Source organism: Rhinatrema bivittatum, unplaced genomic scaffold (genome assembly GCF_901001135.1).
Source record: "Rhinatrema bivittatum unplaced genomic scaffold, aRhiBiv1.1, whole genome shotgun sequence".
In the NCBI taxonomy this organism is placed as follows: domain Eukaryota; kingdom Metazoa; phylum Chordata; class Amphibia; order Gymnophiona; family Rhinatrematidae; genus Rhinatrema; species Rhinatrema bivittatum.
In genome coordinates, this window is record NW_021821486.1 from 38141 (window position 1) to 55631 (window position 17491).

Below are 17491 nucleotides of genomic sequence, written 5' to 3' on the forward strand. Positions count from 1 at the left end.
CTGCTGAGTACTGCATTCCCTGCGCTATCAAGTGTCGCACTGCCTCTTTACCTACGTCGTCAAGTGTCGCGTTACCTGCGCTGCTGAGTACTGCATTCCCTGCACTATCAAGTGTCGCACTGCCTCTTTACCTACGTCAAGTGTCGCGTTACCTGCGCTGCTGAGTACTGCATTCCCTGCGCTATCAAGTGTCGCACTGCCTCTTTACCTACGTCGTCAAGTGTCGCGTTACCTGCGCTGCTGAGTGCTGCATTCCCTGCGCTATCAAGTGTTGCACTGCCTCTTTACCTACGTCAAGTGTTGCGTTACCTGCGCTGCTGAGTGCTGCATTGCCTGTATTACCTGCACTGCTTGTGGCAGGAAAGTAGCTGGCAGTAGACAGGCCAGGATTGTGAAGAGAATACTGCTAATAATGTTAGAAATTACTGAAGGTTGTATTTCTATTGCTTTTTATCCTGTACTGTGCTGTATATGTTATTTATGAATTCTTTGTCACTGTTTTTACTGGGCCTGATTTGGAAAAGCATTTTCACACATGTAAATGCACTTTACTCAAGTAAATGGGCTTTTGAAAATTGCTGTGATAGTACTTACATTTATGCATTTAATGGTGCGGTCCTGGCCACGAGCACCGCGGCCAGGCCCTTACCTCTTGATTCCGGGACCTGCTCCCGCCTCCGGAGTCCTGGCTTGCGGCCTGTTTGGTGGCGTCCTCGCGGGGGCAGCGCCGCCGTGAAGGTTCCGGTGGACGCTCTGTTCCTAGGCGCGCGCACGCGCGACTTGGGCGCCTTTGTAGCCCGTTTCCCGCCAGTACAGACTCCGCCCAATTCCTGACATCAGATGCCGCGGCCATCCAGCCCTTGCTTTGCAACAGGTTAGCATTCTGGTTTCCTGTTGCGTTGCACCCCGGAGTGACCTGCTTGGCTATGTCGCTCCGTTCCTGCTACAGTACCTGCCTGGTTCCAGTACCCGAGTCTTGCTACAGTCCAGTTCCTGCCTGGTTCCAGTACCCGAGCCCTGCTACAGTTCCTGCCTGGTTCCAGTACCCGAGTCCTGCTACAGTTCCTGCCTGGTTCCAGTACCCGAGCCCTGCTACAGTTCCTGCCTGGTTCCAGTACCCGAGCCCTGCTACAGTTCCTGCCTGGTTCCAGTACCCGAGTCCTGCCACAGTTCCTGCCTGGTTCCAGTACCTGAGCCTTGCTACAGTCCCTGCCTGGTTCCAGTACCCGAGTCCTGCCACAGTTCCTGCCTGGTTCCAGTACCTGAGCCTTGCTACAGTCCAGATCCTGCCTGGTTCCAGTACCCGAGCCTTGCTACAGTCCAGATCCTGCCTGGTTCCAGTACCTGAGCCTTGCTACAGTCCAGATCCTGCCTGGTTCCAGTACCCGAGCCCTGCTACAGTCCAGATCCTGCCTGGTTCCAGTACCCGAGTCCTGCTACAGTTCCTGCCTGGTTTCAGTACCCGAGTCCTGCTACAGTTCCTGCCTGGTTCCAGTACCCGAGTCCCGCCACAGTTCCTGCCTGGTTCCAGTACCCGAGTCCTGCTACAGTCCAGATCCTGCCTGGTTCCAGTACCCGAGTCCTGCTACAGTTCCTGCCTGGTTTCAGTACCCGAGTCCTGCTACAGTTCCTGCCTGGTTCCAGTACCCGAGTCCCGCCACAGTTCCTGCCTGGTTCCAGTACCTGAGCCTTGCTACAGTCCAGATCCTGCCTGGTTCCAGTACCTGAGCCCTGCTACAGTTCCTGCCTGGTTCCAGTACCCGAGCCCTGCTACAGTTCCTGCCTGGTTCCAGTACCTGAGCCTTGCTACAGTCCAGATCCTGCCTGGTTCCAGTACCCGAGCCCTGCTACAGTTCCTGCCTGGTTCCAGTACCTGAGTCTTGCTACAGTTCCTGCCTGGTTCCAGTACCCGAGTCCTGCTACAGTTCCTGCCTGGTTCCAGTACCCGAGTCCTGCTACAGTTCCTGCCTGGTTCCAGTACCCGAGCCCTGCTACAGTTCCTGCCTGGTTCCAGTACCTGAGCCTTGCTACAGTCCAGATCCTGCCTGGTTCCAGTACTCGAGCCCTGCTACAGTTCCTGCCTGGTTCCAGTACCTGAGTCTTGCTACAGTTCCTGCCTGGTTCCAGTACCCGAGTCCTGCTACAGTTCCTGCCTGGTTCCAGTACCCGAGTCCTGCTACAGTTCCTGCCTGGTTCCAGTACCCGAGTCCTGCTACAGTCCCTGCCTGGTTCCAGTACCTGAGCCCTGCTACAGTACCTGCCTGGTTCCAGTACCCGAGTCCTGCTACGGTTCCTGCCTGGTTCCAGTACCCGAGTCCCGATACAGTCCCTGCCTGGTTCCAGTACCCGAGTCTTGCTACGGTTCCTGCCTGGTTCCAGTACCCGAGCCTTGCTACAGTCCAGTTCCTGCCTGGTTCCAGTACCCGAGTCCCGCCACAGTTCCTGCCTGGTTCCAGTACCCGAGTCCCGCCACAGTTCCTGCCTGGTTCCAGTACCCGAGCCCCGCTACGGTTCCTGCCTGGTTCCAGTACCCGAGCCCCGCTACGGTTCCTGCCTGGTTCCAGTACCCGAGCCCCGCTACGGTTCCTGCCTGGTTCCAGTACCCGAGTCTTGCTACGGTTCCTGCCTGGTTCCAGTACCCGAGTCCTGCTACGGTTCCTGCCTGGTTCCAGTACCCGAGTCTTGCTACGGTTCCTGCCTGGTTCCAGTACCCGAGCCCCGCTACGGTTCCTGCCTGGTTCCAGTACCTGAGCCCAGTTACAGTATCATTACTGTCCTAGTCTGGTTCCAGTTACTTGTCCTGAACCACAACCCGCCTAAGTCCCAGTGGTTGGGCTCCTACGGGTTCCTCCCGGGGGAGCACCAGCTCCCAGGGTGAAGAGCATCTACGTCCTGCCTGACATCTGCCTCCTGTTCATCAGAGACATTGACCACCTTTCCCAGTCTCCAGAAGGTCGGCCCAAGGGTCCACTAAACTGAGACTCCCATAACATGGGGGGGGGGGTAGATTTTATAATTTTGTGCGAGCACGTACTTTTGTTTGCACACCACTACGCCCCCCCCCCCCCGCCCCCCCCGCACGCCTCTCCATGCAAGCCCCGGGACTTACGCGTGCCACCGAGCCTATGCAAAATAGGCTCAGCGCGCGCAGGGGGGCGGGTTTGGGGTAGGTTTTCGGGGGGTACGCGTGTATCCCTTTGAAAATCTACCCCTTAATGCGTAAGAAAATTACCTCCTATGTGTATGGAGTTTAAAAAATTGATCTCCAAACTTTGAGAATGATAATAGCTTTGTATTCCCAGGGAAGCCGCCCGAGCTGCAGAGCATCCTGTCAGTAAGGGGCTTCCTACTCCTGAAAGGCTGCTTCGCTGGGAATACAAAGCTATTATCATTCTCAACGGGTGGAGACGAATGTTCTGACCTCCTTGATGTACAATTGAGCGTGAGCCTGGCTTCTTCCACTTTCTTTTGCTGTTTTCAATAAGACAGACAGGGCTGTGCCTGCTCCATAGTCCTGGGTAAGGGATTCGGGTGCCCAGGAGCGTCGCTTATTCAGCCAAAATGAGCCGGAAAAGTTATCCTGCAGATTCAGCAGGATATCCCCTAATAACCTTATCCAGCTCACTTTAACTGGACACCTGTAAACCTAACAGGAAACCTTGGAATATGGCTAAAGGTGGCTGATGGTCACGAGAAAAGAAGGATGCGCAGGACCTGGAGGTGTGCAATTCCCACCCCGGTCATCCTCCTCCGAGGACACCCTAAAAATAATCTGGTAGAGGTCCGTTGGGCGGCCTTGCCCTCCGCCACCCATTTCTTTGCCGCGATCTTGGCGGCTTTGCTATGACAGCGACTCCGGCAACCCCGGCAGACGTCCACCAGCTTCACTGCTAACGGCCCAGCAGGGCTCGGTTCTTGCATAGTAACGGGCCGTATGCTTTGGACTTAGGTTATCCAGCCACATCCACCCTGATAAGTTCAGCACTGCTCGGAGGCTCCGGCTAACGTGGCTGAATACAGCCCAGAGCCAGCTAAGATCCGGATATTGAAAAGTCAGCAATGAGCTGGATAGCTCACAGCTCCTTGGGCTGAACGCCTTTGTTTCCAAGCAGAGAATGCCCCAGTGAAGTCTGCTAAAGAACAAAAGCTGGAAAGCATCCCCTCGTGCCTTGTGTCACAAGCACCCAGGGCTCAGTTTCCTAACACCACCACCATTGCTCACCTGCGCTGAAATACCCGCCCAGCACATCTCAGCTGAAAGAGTCACCTTACCTGCTGGGTGGACCGAGGCTTATTCTGTGCAGTCTGCTGCGCCTGCTTGGCCCTGAGGAAGGAAGAAAATTGTGATCATGCATCAGATGCTGCACCTCAAAGCAGTCGCAAGTAAGGAATGGCAATGTTATAGCCCAGCTCCAGCACTGACTGCATGCAGTGGCTCCGTAAGGGACAGGTAGCCTCCCAAATCCCAGGACTGACTGCATGCAGTGGGTCTGTAAGGGAAAGGTAGCCCCCCAAATCCCAGGACTGACTGCATGCAGTGGGTCTGTAAGGGACAGGTAGCCCCCCAAATCCCAGGACAGACTGCATGCACTGGGTCCGTAAGGGGCAGGCAGCCCCCCAAATCCAGGACAGACTGCATGCAGTGGCTCCGTAAGGGACAGGTAGCCTCCCAAATCCCAGGACTGACTGCATGCAGTGGGTCTGTAAGGGAAAGGTAGCCCCCCAAATCCCAGGACTGACTGCATGCAGTGGGTCTGTAAGGGACAGGTAGCCCCCCAAATCCCAGGACAGACTGCATGCACTGGGTCCGTAAGGGGCAGGCAGCCCCCCAAATCCAGGACAGACTGCATGCAGTGGCTCCGTAAGGGACAGGTAGCCTCCCAAATCCCAGGACTGACTGCATGCAGTGGGTCTGTAAGGGACAGGTAGCCCCCCAAATCCCAGGACAGACTGCATGCACTGGGTCCGTAAGGGGCAGGCAGCCCCCCAAATCCAGGACAGACTGCATGCAGTGGCTCCGTAAGGGACAGGTAGCCTCCCAAATCCCAGGACTGACTGCATGCAGTGGGTCTGTAAGGGAAAGGTAGCCCCCCAAATCCCAGGACTGACTGCATGCAGGGGGTCCGTAAGGGAAAGGTAGCCCCCCAAATCCCAGGACAGACTGCATGCAGGGGGTCCGTAAGGGAAAGGTAGCCCCCCAAATCCCAGGACTGACTGCATGCAGGGGGTCCGTAAGGGAAAGGTAGCCCCCCAAATCCCAGGACTGACTGCATGCAGGGGGTCCGTAAGGGAAAGGTAGCCCCCCAAATCCCAGGACAGACTGCATGCAGTGGGTCTGTAAGGGACAGGTAGCCCCCCAAATCCCAGGACAGACTGCATGCAGTTGGTCCGTAAGGGGCAGGCAGCCCCCCAAATCCCAGGACAGACTGCATGCAGGGGGTCCGTAAGGGAAAGGTAGCCCCCCAAATCCCAGGACAGACTGCATGCAGGGGGTCCGTAAGGGAAAGGTAGCCCCCCAAATCCCAGGACAGACTGCATGCAGGGGGTCCGTAAGGGAAAGGTAGCCCCCCAAATCCCAGGACTGACTGCATGCAGGGGGTCCGTAAGGGAAAGGTAGCCCCCCAAATCCCAGGACAGACTGCATGCAGGGGGTCCGTAAGGGACAGGCAGCCCCCCAAATCCCAGGACAGACTGCATGCAGTGGGTCCGTAAGGGGCAGGCAGCCCCCCAAATCCCAGGACAGACTGCATGCAGTGGGTCCGTAAGGGGCAGGCAGCCCCCCAAATCCCAGGACTGACTGCATGCAGTGGGTCCGTAAGGGGCAGGCAGCCCCCCAAATCCCAGGACAGACTGCATGGAGCAGGGCTGTTATATTTATTTTTTTGTAATTATACCCTCACTTTATCCACCTGTTTGGCCACCTTAAGATCATCAGATACAATCCCCCCCAGATCCCGCTCTTCCTTTGTGCTCAGAAGGATTTCACCTCCAATACTGCAACTCTCCCTTGGGATTTTGCATCCTATGCATTACTCAGCACGTTTTAGCATTAAATCTTAGCTTCCAGATATTGGATCATTCCTCAAACTTTGCTGGATCCCTCCTCATGTTTTCCAGTCTTTCCTTGCTCTCCACCCTGTTGCAGATTTTGGTATCAATGGCAAAAATTGAGTTTTCTCTGAGGAGGGGGCTGTTACTAGCGGGGAGCCTCAGGGTTCAGGCCTTGGACCGATTTCCAATATTTTCAATATTTTCATGACTGACATTGTGGTAGAACTGTCGGAAAGGTTTGTCCTTTTGCCAATGATACCAAAATCTGTAACAAGATGGACAGCCAGGAAGGAGCGGAAAACATGCTAGCGAAGCTGAAGGAATGGTCTAAGGCCTTGCAGCTAAGATTTAATGCTAAAAAATGCAGACTAAAGCATTTAGGATGCAAAAACCCAAGGGAGAGGGCAGTATTGGAGGTGAAATTCCTCTAAGCACAAAGGAAGAGTGGGATCTGGGGGTGATTGTATCTGATGATCTTAAGGTGGCCAAAAAGGTGGATAAAGTGAGGGTAAAAGCCAGAAAGCTGCTTGGCTGCACAGGGAGAGGAATGGTCAGCAGAACAAGGGAGGTGATGTGGCCCCTGTACAGGTCCCTGGTGAGACCTCACGTGAGGGCCGATGCAATAAAGTGCACCCAGGCTAGCGCACAGGTTAATGCAAGGTCGATGCAAAAAAGGAGATTAGTGCATCCAAAACGCACGTCCAAACAAATGCCGAACCAATAGTGCTCATCCTATGTAAATGCCATGTAGATGAGGCTATTACCTCACGTCCAAACAAATGCCGAACCAATAGTGCTCATCCTATGTAAATGCCATGTAGATGAGGCTATTACCTCACGTCCAAACAAATGCCGAACCAATAGTGCTCATCCTATGTAAATGCCATGTAGATGAGGCTATTACCTCACGTCCAAACAAATGCCGAACCAATAGTGCTCATCCTATGTAAATGCCATGTAGATGAGGTTATTACCTCACGTCCAAACAAATGCCGAACCAATAGTGCTCATCGTATATAAATGCCATGTAGATGAGGCTATTACCTCACGTCCAAACAAATGCCGAACCAATAGTGCTCATCGTATGTAAATGCCATGTAGATGAGGCTATTACCTCACGTCCAAACATGCTTAACCAATAGTGCTCATCCTATGTAAATGCCATGTAGATGAGGCTATTAGCTCTTACCTCACGTCCAAACAATTGCTTAACCAATAGTGCTCATCCTATGTAAATGCCATGTAGATGAGGCTATTAGCTCTTACCTCACGTCCAAACAAATGCTTAACCAATAGTGCTCATCCTATGTAAATGCCATGTAGATGAGGCTATTAGCTCACGTCCAAACAAATGCCGAACCAATAGTGCTCATCCTATGTAAATGCCATGTAGATGAGGCTATTACCTCACGGTGCAGAGAAATGCTGAACCAATAGTGCTCATCGTAGGTAAATGCCATGTAGATGAGGCTATTACCTCACGGTGCAGAGAAATGTTGAACCAATAGTGCTCATCGTAGGTAAATGCCATGTAGATGAGGCTATTACCTCACGGTGCAGAGAAATGCTTAACCAATAGTGCTCATCCTATGTAAATGCCATGTAGATGAGGCTATTAGCTCTTACCTCACGTCCAAACAATTGCTTAACCAATAGTGCTCATCCTATGTAAATGCCATGTAGATGAGGCTATTAGCTCTTACCTCACGTCCAAACAAATGCTTAACCAATAGTGCTCATCCTAAGTAAATGCCATGTAGATGAGGCTATTAGCTCACGTCCAAACAAATGCCGAACCAATAGTGCTCATCCTATGTAAATGCCATGTAGATGAGGCTATTACCTCACGGTGCAGAGAAATGCTGAACCAATAGTGCTCATCGTAGGTAAATGCCATGTAGATGAGGCTATTACCTCACGGTGCAGAGAAATGTTGAACCAATAGTGCTCATCGTAGGTAAATGCCATGTAGATGAGGCTATTACCTCATGGTGCAGAGAAATGTTGAACCAATAGTGCTCATCGTATATAAATGCCATGTAGATGAGGCTATTACCTCACGGTGCAGAGAAATGCTGAACCAATAGTGCTCATCCTATGTAAATGCCATGTAGATGAGGCTATTACCTCACGGTGCAGAGAAATGCTGAACCAATAGTGCTCATCGTAGGTAAATGCCATGTAGATGAGGCTATTAGCTCTTACCTCACGGTGCAGAGAAATGCCGGTTGCCCAATGCACCCGTTTCAATGTGGAAAATTTAATGCCAGTCCCGGAGCTGGTGTTAAGTGATATATGGCCGATGTAATGAGGTGCGCTGAAGCTGCTGTGCATTTGGGCGTGCCTGTACGCGCATTTTACCTGTGTTTTTTGCACAAAGCCCTATATAGGGATGTAATAAGGGTTTTTTGCATGCGGGAAAAAGCACATACGAACGCGCTTATGGACCCACAGTTTTTCCTGCGCGAATGTATGCTAACGGGATACAAAGCAGGCGATTAGCTAATCATAGGCAATGCAAGGAGCCGTGGTAATGCTAGTGCGGGTTTTTTACCGCCATGTTCAGGGCACGAGTTAAGTGTCAGCACTGACTTGGGGGCCTATGTCGGGGTCCGAGTGTCCTGAAAACCACCTTGCTGAGCGCCCATCTCAGCATCCGAGCGGCCAGCTTAGCTAGGCATTTTTCTGGGCACCCAGTAGTATAGATTTGCAACCATGTAAGCGCCTAGCTCAGCGCCTAAGTGACAAGATTAGTTAGGCGCCTTTCTGGGCACCAGAGCGTCCATATTCACTCCCGGCTGAGTGCCTATGTTGGCACCCGAGCATCCAGATTAGTGCCCAACTGAGCCCCTATCTCTCTGCTATGCCAGTGTGAATTAGCATCCATGAAAATATTTGCCCTGTTTTCTGCAGCACAGTTATTTGAAATATTAAAAATACTTTCCAGGGTCGTACTTTCACTTAATAGGGAGACCCGTTCTCTCACTCACTCGCTTTTATGTGCAGATTATCGGCGCGGGTTTTGAGCGCGGGTGCGGCTGCTTATTACATAGGCGTGTGCTTAGGTACGCGCATTTTTTCGTATGTATGTAGATTTCTGCACGCAAATCATAATTTATTTTTTTTACATCCCGTGGAAGCGGCAGCTTCAGCTGTGCGCGGTGATGAAAACCCGCGCTCATAACTAGCGCCTGTTTTGCCGCAGGTCTTATTACATCAGCCCCATAGTGAGCCAGGGATGCATGAAAAAAAACCAGAAATGCTGCTCTCTTTCGTTCCTCCTGCTTAGTGTCGCTGTGATACTAAATTGCGGCAATAAAAAATGTATGGGCCGATAACCCAAAAAATATTTCTGGGCGCACGATGTGCATGCACAACATACATGCTGCAGGGAGATGCTGTTGTGCGTGTAAATCGGCTTCTGGGCGAGAAAATGGATGCTCGTAGTGAGTGTCCATTTTTCTGACGCACGCACATCCACGGCTCCTGGGTGCCCGATGCTTTTGAGTACTTGGGACGCACGATTTCTCCTTAGCGTGCCCTTCTCAGCACAGTAGATCATTATAATATAGCACTGGGCGTCCAGGAGCGGGGCTAATGCGCACATTAGGAAAGTGAGAGCTCCATGACGAGTGCCCGTTTCGCCACGTGTGATATAGCATCGCCTCTTGGAATGCTGTGCGCAGTTCTGGAGACCGCACCTTCAAAAGGCTAGAAACAGGATGGAGTCAGGGCAGAGGGCGGCTGCTAAAAGGGTCAGTGGACTTAGTTGTAAAGCTTATGGGGATAGACTTAAAGATCTAAACATGTGTACTGTGATGGTTACTATATTCCCCGGGAGAGGTTGGGTGAGAGAAGCAGTAGGGGAATCTGGGCAAGAAAAAGAGCCTGGGTAGAGCCTTCAGAACCAAAGAATCCCCAAGTTAGGAGAAAATCTCTTTCACTGAGAAGAACTGGGGGGGAGGGGTGGGTGTGTCAGAGAATGAAGAGGGAGGGACTTCTCAGGCTTCACCTCATCAAGGGGGAGGGGACACCCAGGTGGGCTGGGAGCCAAGTCTAGCAGGGCTCCTATAAGGTCCAGTTGAGGTGACGGACTGAGATGGGACTTCAGGTAGTTCATGACGAACCCAAGTGACTCCAACATCTGGATGGTCAAGGTCATGGACTGAATGGCCCCTGCCTGAGATGCGCTTTTGACCAGCCAATCATCCAGATAGAAGAAGACATGCACTCCCAACCTGCAGAGGTGGCCATCACCATGGCCAGGCATTTTATAAAGACATGTGGGGCTGATGCTAGCCCAAACGGCAACACTCTGTACAGGAAGTACTGATTTCCCACCACAAATCAGAGATACTTCCTGTGACTTGGGAAGATCTCAACTTGGGTGTACGCGTCCCTTAGATCAAGGGAGCATAGCCAGTCTCCTTTTTTGCAAAAGGAGGATCAAAGTGCCCAGGGAAACCATCTTGAACTTTTCTTTTTTAAGAAATTTGCTCAAGGCCTTAGGTCTAGGGTGGGATGAAATCTTTGGAATCAGGAAATACCTAGAGTAGAATCACTGCCCTCTCTGCCTTGGCGGAACAGACTCAACCGTCCTGGCCATTAAGAGGGTGGAGAGCTCGGCAAATAGTGCTTCCTAATGCGCTACTGGCCCCCAAAATGGGCACGGAGGGCAATTGGGTGGGACACCCAATAGGTTCAGTTGGTACCCTTGATGGACAATGGACAGAACCCACTGGTCCGAGGTTAAACTGGGCCATTGGTTCACAAAGAACCATAGCCTACCTCTGACTGGGGGATCCAGCGTCTCTGGTACAGGCAACTGGCTTATGCTCCCTCCAATCCAGTCAAAACCCCATCCAAGGAGTTGACTGAGGTGCCGGTTGGGGCTTGCGAGCTCCCTGCTGCCTGGGGTAGCTGCAGTAGCTCACAAGCTGCTGACAGGAGTGAGGGGGTAGAAGATAGTATCTCCTCTGGTGATAGGAAGACTTCTTCTGCCCCTGCCTCGCCGACCTACTGGATGAGGAGGACAGGGCCGGAGTGCTGGCAGAGAGCTGTTGGAAGGTCACATGGTGGTCCCGCAACTGGGCCACTGCATCCCTCATCCTATCTCCAAAGAGATTCTTTTCAGTACACTGCATGTCAATGAGCTATTCCTGAACCTCTGGACGAAGATCCGAGGTTCACAGCCATGCCATTCTGCAGGTGTCGATTCCTGCTGCAGAGGCCATCACTGTCATTTTGAAAACATCATAAGTTGCATGCACCTCATGTTTTTCATACTCCAGGGCCTTATGCATCAGCCACTGGAGAGAGTCCTGCTGCTGCTGAGGCAGCTGCTCGGCCATTTCCTGCACCTGCTTCCTGAGGTCCCGCGAGTATTGTCTCATGCAGAGCTGGTAGGAGGTGATGTAGGCAATAAGCATGGCCGCCAGGAACAACTTCCTCCCAAGAGCATCTAACACCTTGTGCTCCTTCCTCGGGGGCACCAAGAAATGGGTCCGAGAGTGAATGGCCCTCTTGAGGGCAGATTCAATGACCAACTGGTGGGGGTACTGAGGCTTATTGAATCTGGTCGCCTTCTGAGCGAGGTAAACCCCATCTGCCTTCCTGTTACTACATGGGAAATGATTCAGATGGACTGAACCAAATCACGGTAAACCTAGAAGACGTGGTAGGACCATGACTCACGAAGTGACTTAATGCCATCTCCATCTCGGCTGTAATTAACAATGCCACGTTAAAAAGTGGGCATTGGATGCCACGGGATTTTCTGCATCAGCAGGAGGGAATAGCAAATAGCCTCATCTATGCAGAATTTACATGTGATGAGAGCTATCGGTTATGTGTTTGGGCAAATGTTTTGGATATTCTAATCTCCTTATTGCATCGGGTGCTAGTCTAGCGCAACCAACAGCGGGTAACCCTGTCTGCCATGCTGGGCGCCCTTTATTGCATCGGCCCCTCTGTGTTTCACCTGCCCCTGCACTGAAGGGACGTGAGTGCATCTGCAACCTCCACTACCCAGAGAATAAGGCAGAAGGATCCGGACAGTGTACTCTACCTGGCCTGCCTCCTCCTCCTCCTGCAAAGCCTCCTCTTCAGGGCATCGCGTTTGACGAAGCAGACAATGGCCAAGATCAAAAGAGGAAGCACCAGCAGGAAAAAGAACAGCAGGCCGTCCCGGAGAGAGTGATCTGTGTGGGAAGAAGCCATGGCACACCTCACTTATTCATTATACGTATTAGGTAATTCTGTAGTTAAAGGCATTTATAATCTGCTGAAGCACAGACTAAACCAGTAAAACACAGAACATGAGATTATTAATGGGGAGGGAAAGGGGGGGGTATCCCAAGGCAACTGGGCCTGGATTAGTGATCAGGAATGGGGACGATTAATCTGCAGCGTCTGTGGTGCACCAGGAATCCACAGACAAAGTTAATGATGAGGGAAGGCGGGACCACAAGGCATCCATGGTTCTTATTAATTACAATGGAGGGAGTACAATACGCATATTAATTATAAGAGAGGAGAAGTGACATACGCATATTAATTATAAGAGAGAGGGAGTACAATACGCATATTAATTATAAGAGGAGAAGTAACATACGCATATTAATTATAAGAGAGGGAGTACAATACGCATATTAATTATAAGAGAGGAGAAGTAACATACACACATTAATTATAAGAGAGGAGGGGGAGTACAATATGCATATTAATTATAAGAGGGGGGAGTACAATACGCATATTAATTATAAGAGAGGAGAAGTAACATACGCATATTAATTATAAGAGGGGGGAGTACAATACGCATATTAATTATAAGAGGGGGAGTACAATATGCATATTAATTATAAGAGGAGAAGTAACATACACACATTAATTATAAGAGAGGAGGAGGAATACAATATGCATATTAATTATAAGAGAGGGGGGAGTACAATACGCATATTAATTATAAGAGGAGAAGTAACATACGCATATTAATTATAAGAGAGAGGGAGTACAATACGCATATTAATTATAAGAGAGGAGAAGTAACATACGCATATTAATTATAAGAGAGGAGGGGGAGTACAATATGCATATTAATTATGAGAGGGGGAGTACAATACGCATATTAATTATAAGAGGGGGAGTACAATATGCATATTATAAGAGAGGAGGAAGAGTACAATATGCATATTAATTATAAGAGAGGGGGGAGTACAATACGCATATTAATTATAGAGAGAGGAAGTACAATATGCATATTAATTATGAGAGGAGGGGGGAGTACAATATGCATATTAATTATAAGAGAGGAGAAGTAACATACGCATATTAATTATAAGAGAGGGGGGAGTACAATATGCATATTAATTATTAGAGAGGAGAAGTACAATATGCATATTAATTATAAGAGGAGGGGGAGTACAATACGCATATTAATTATAAGAGAGGGAGTACAATATGCTGTCCGTGGCTTATATTAATTATAAGAGAGGGAGTACAATATGCTGCCCATGGTTCATATTAATTATAAGAGAGAGGGAGTACAATATGCTGCCCATGGTTCATATTAATTATAAGAGAGGGAGTACAATATGCTGCCCATGGTTCATATTAATTATAAGAGAGGGAGTACAATATGCTGTCCATGGTTCATATTAATTATAAGAGAGGGAGTACAATATGCTGCCCATGGTTCATATTAATTATAAGAGAGGGAGTACAATATGCTGTCCATGGTTCATATTAATTATAAGAGAGAGGGAGTACAATATGCTGCCCATGGTTCATATTAATTATAAGAGAGGGAGTACAATATGCTGTCCATGGTTCATATTAATTATAAGAGAGAGGGAGTACAATATGCTGCCCATGGTTCATATTAATTATAAGAGAGGGAGTACAATATGCTGCCCATGGTTCATATTAATTATAAGAGAGAGGGAGTACAATATGCTGCCCATGGTTCATATTAATTATAAGAGAGAGGGAGTACAATATGCTGCCCATGGTTCATATTAATTATAAGAGAGGGGGTACAATATGCTGTCCATGGTTCATATTAATTATAAGAGAGGGAGTACAATATGCTGCCCATGGTTCATATTAATTATAAGAGAGGGAGTACAATATGCTGCCCATGGTTCATATTAATTATAAGAGAGGGAGTACAATATGCTATCCATGGTTCATATTAATTATAAGAGAGAGGGAGTACAATATGCTGCCCATGGTTCATATTAATTATAAGAGAGGGAGTACAATATGCTGCCCATTGTTCATATTAATTATAAGAATATGCTGCCCATGGTTCATATTAATTATAAGAGAGAGGGAGTACAATATGCTGCCCATGGTTCATATTAATTATAAGAGAGAGGGAGTACAATATGCTGTCCATGGTTCATATTAATTATAAGAGAGGGAGTACAATATGCTGCCCATGGTTCATATTAATTATAAGAGAGGGGGAGTACAATATGCTGCCCATGGTTCATATTAATTATAAGAGAGAGGGAGTACAATATGCTGCCCATGGTTCATATTAATTATAAGAGAGAGGGAGTACAATATGCTGTCCATCGTTCATATTAATTATAAGAGAGAGGGAGTACAATATGCTGCCCATGGTTCATATTAATTATAAGAGAGGGAGTACAATATGCTGCCCATGGTTCATATTAATTATAAGAGAGGGAGTACAATATGCTGTCCATGGTTCATATTAATTATTAGAGAGAGGGAGTACAATATGCTGCCCATGGTTCATATTAATTATAAGAGAGGGAGTACAATATGCTGTCCATGGTTCATATTAATTATAAGAGAGAGGGAGTACAATATGCTGCCCATGGTTCATATTAATTATAAGAGAGGGAATACAATATGCTGCCCATGGTTCATATTAATTATAAGAGAGGGAGTACAATATGCTGCCCATGGTTCATATTAATTATAAGAGAGAGGGAGTACAATATGCTGCCCATGGTTCATATTAATTATAAGAGAGGGAGTACAATATGCTGCCCATGGTTCATATTAATTATAAGAAAGGGAGTACAATATGCTGCCCATGGTTCATATTAATTATAAGAGAGAGGGAGTACAATATGCTGTCCATGGTTCATATTAATTATAAGAGAGAGGGAGTACAATATGCTGTCCATGGCTCATATTAATTATAAGAGAGAGGGAGTACAATATGCTGCCCATGGTTCATATTAATTATAAGAGAGGGAGTACAATATGCTGCCCATGGTTCATATTAATTATAAGAGAGGGAGTACAATATGCTGCCCATGGTTCATATTAATTATAAGAGAGAGGGAGTACAATATGCTGCCCATGGTTCATATTAATTATAAGAGAGAGGGAGTACAATATGCTGTCCATGGTTCATATTAATTATAAGAGAGAGGGAGTACAATATGCTGTCCATGGTTCATATTAATTATAAGAGAGAGGGAGTACAATATGCTGTCCATGGTTCATATTAATTATAAGAGAGAGGGAGTACAATATGCTGTCCATGGTTCATATTAATTATAAGAGAGAGAGTACAATATGCTGCCCATGGTTCATATTAATTATAAGAGAGAGAGTACAATATGCTGCCCATGGTTCATATTAATTATAAGAGAGGGAGTACAATATGCTGTCCATGGTTCATATTAATTATAAGAGAGGGAGTACAATATGCTGTCCATGGTTCATATTAATTATAAGAGAGAGGGAGTACAATATGCTGCCCATGGTTCATATTAATTATAAGAGAGAGAGTACAATATGCTGCCCATGGTTCATATTAATTATAAGAGAGGGAGTACAATATGCTGTCCATGGTTCATATTAATTATAAGAGAGAGGGAGTACAATATGCTGCCCATGGTTCATATTAATTATAAGAGAGAGGGAGTACAATATGCTGTCCATGGTTCATATTAATTATAAGAGAGAGGGAGTACAATATGCTGTCCATGGTTCATATTAATTATAAGAGAGAGGGAGTACAATATGCTGTCCATGGTTCATATTAATTATAAGAGAGAGGGAGTACAATATGCTGTCCATGGTTCATATTAATTATAAGAGAGAGGGGAGTACAATATGCTGCCCATGGTTCATATTAATTATAAGAATATGCTGCCCATGGTTCATATTAATTATAAGAGAGAGGGAGTACAATATGCTGCCCATGGTTCATATTAATTATAAGAGAGGGAGTACAATATGCTGCCCATGGTTCATATTAATTATAAGAGAGGGAGTACAATATGCTGCCCATGGTTCATATTAATTATAAGAGAGAGGGAGTACAATATGCTGCCCATGGTTCATATTAATTATAAGAGAGAGGGAGTACAATATGCTGCCCATGGTTCATATTAATTATAAGAGAGGGAGTACAATATGCTGCCCATGGTTCATATTAATTATAAGAGAGAGGGAGTACAATATGCTGCCCATGGTTCATATTAATTATAAGAGAGAGGGAGTACAATATGCTGCCCATGGTTCATATTAATTATAAGAGAGAGGGAGTACAATATGCTGTCCATGGTTCATATTAATTATAAGAGAGGGAGTACAATATGCTGTCCATGGTTCATATTAATTATAAGAGAGGGAGTACAATATGCTGTCCATGGTTCATATTAATTATAAGAGAGAGGGAGTACAATATGCTGCCATGGTTCATATTAATTATAAGAGAGAGGGAGTACAATATGCTGTCCATGGTTCATATTAATTATAAGAGAGGGAGTACAATATGCTGTCCATGGTTCATATTAATTATAAGAGAGAGGGAGTACAATATGCTGTCCATGGTTCATATTAATTATAAGAGAGGGAGTACAATATGCTGCCCATGGTTCATATTAATTATAAGAGAGAGGGAGTACAATATGCTGTCCATGGTTCATATTAATTATAAGAGAGAGGGAGTACAATATGCTGCCCATGGTTCATATTAATTATAAGAGAGAGGGAGTACAATATGCTGCCCATGGTTCATATTAATTATAAGAGAGAGGGAGTACAATATGCTGCCCATGGTTCATATTAATTATAAGAGAGAGGGAGTACAATATGCTGCCCATGGTTCATATTAATTATAAAAGAGAGGGAGTACAATATGCTGCCCATGGTTCATATTAATTATAAGAGAGAGGGAGTACAATATGCTGCCCATGGTTCATATTAATTATAAGAGAGAGGGAGTACAATATGCTGCCCATGGTTCATATTAATTATAAGAGAGGGAGTACAATATGCTGCCCATGGTTCATATTAATTATAAGAGAGAGGGAGTACAATATGCTGCCCATGGTTCATATTAATTATAAGAGAGAGGGAGTACAATATGCTGCCCATGGTTCATATTAATTATAAGAGAGAGGGAGTACAATATGCTGCCCATGGTTCATATTAATTATAAGAG

At 47.3% G+C, this 17491-nt stretch overlaps 1 long non-coding RNA gene across 1 annotated transcript in view; it reads right to left on the reverse strand.

The window, feature by feature from the left end:
• The window catches only part of LOC115082691, a 28698-nt gene extending 16441 nt beyond the window's left edge, over positions 1 to 12257 (reverse strand). The window contains exons 1-2 of the long non-coding RNA XR_003854229.1: positions 12119 to 12257; positions 4273 to 4324 (exon numbers count right to left, since the gene is read on the reverse strand). This is a non-coding gene — a long non-coding RNA (uncharacterized LOC115082691). The remainder of the gene's footprint in view (positions 1 to 4272; positions 4325 to 12118) is intronic.
• Positions 12258 to 17491: the final 5234 nt, after the last annotated feature.